Source organism: Piliocolobus tephrosceles, chromosome 20 (assembly GCF_002776525.5).
Source record: "Piliocolobus tephrosceles isolate RC106 chromosome 20, ASM277652v3, whole genome shotgun sequence".
NCBI classification, from domain to species: domain Eukaryota; kingdom Metazoa; phylum Chordata; class Mammalia; order Primates; family Cercopithecidae; genus Piliocolobus; species Piliocolobus tephrosceles.
The window spans coordinates 20,613,329-20,614,478 of NC_045453.1; the positions used below are offsets into that span (position 1 = coordinate 20,613,329).

Consider the following 1,150-nt stretch of genomic DNA (forward strand, 5'->3'; position numbering starts at 1 on the left):
GCCGCAGGGGGAACCTGGGAACCCGGGGAACTGTGCTCTGCAGGGCCACATGGGGAACCTGGGAACCCGGGGAACCGTGCTCTGCAGGGCCAGACGGGGAACCCTGGGAATCTGGGGAACTGTGCTCTGCAGGGCCACACGGGGAACCTGGGAACCCGGGGAACTGTGCTATGCAGGACCACATGGGGCACACTTTCTATCAAGAGGAAGAGGGAGGAAGTGAGACGTGAACAAGAGACTTTACTGAGGACTGAATGGGCGGGCAGAGTCACCAGGCTTAGGGTAGTTAGTTGAGTCATTCCAGCAGGCTCTGGGACACAGGGGCTGTCCTAGTTGTCTGGTACCTGGCCCTGGAGAGGGAGAGCCCAGTGAAAGAGGTGGTTGGGGTGTGGGCTCTTGATTTTTTTTTTTCATTTGCAAGACATGTTCCGGGTGAGTTGTTTCCTGTCTCTTAGGAATTGGCAAGCATGGGAAGAGCATGCTGTCCAGGGTCGGCAAGGCCTGGAAATGTCAGAGCATCAGAATACTGAAAATAAAAGACATGGTCAGTACTCATACGTAGACATGACACACACCTGTACACGTATACGCAGACTCACACTGTGAACAGCTGAGTTAAAAATGCCTTCCACTCCTGGAAGCGGGAGTCACATCACTTTCTCCAAAGCATGTCTTATCCTATACAATGGGTGCTTTAAGTGCAAGAATACTCAAGAAATTGCAGGGATAAAGTTAAACAAATCCAAGTGTTATAATTCTGCATTATGCATATGTTTTGACTTTTCATCTTTTATTCAGAGAGTAAGAAAACCAAATAGAGTAAAGGAAGCCCAGCCAACCAGCTCAGATTCTCATGGGCAGAACCAGGAGGAAATTGAAAGGGGAGGGAATCCCCTTGCCAAAGCCGCCTCCACTTGCACTGGGAAGCCCACTGCAGGCCACCACCTGGGCTGGGAGATTCGTCAGCAGACATTGGCCTGTGACAGTCACACTTCCTACTCCTCAGTCTGAGATGCCCCAACCAGATTGCAGAGACCGGATGGGGAAGGAGCAGCCTCTGCAGAGGCCCGCCTGGTTTTCCAGCCCTGCACTTGCAGCCGGGACATGAGGGCTCCCTCCTGCTCCCCCACCCCTCCTGCTGGTGAAGCAA

The 1,150-nt window shown here is 52.9% G+C and overlaps 1 long non-coding RNA gene across 1 annotated transcript in view; it reads left to right on the forward strand.

Annotated features, from left to right (window-relative positions):
• The window catches only part of LOC111528288, a 1,037-nt gene extending 285 nt beyond the window's left edge, over positions 1–752 (forward strand). Inside the window, exon 2 of the long non-coding RNA XR_002726927.1 lies at positions 456–752. This is a non-coding gene — a long non-coding RNA (uncharacterized LOC111528288). The remainder of the gene's footprint in view (positions 1–455) is intronic.
• The last annotated feature ends 398 nt before the right edge of the window (positions 753–1,150 follow it).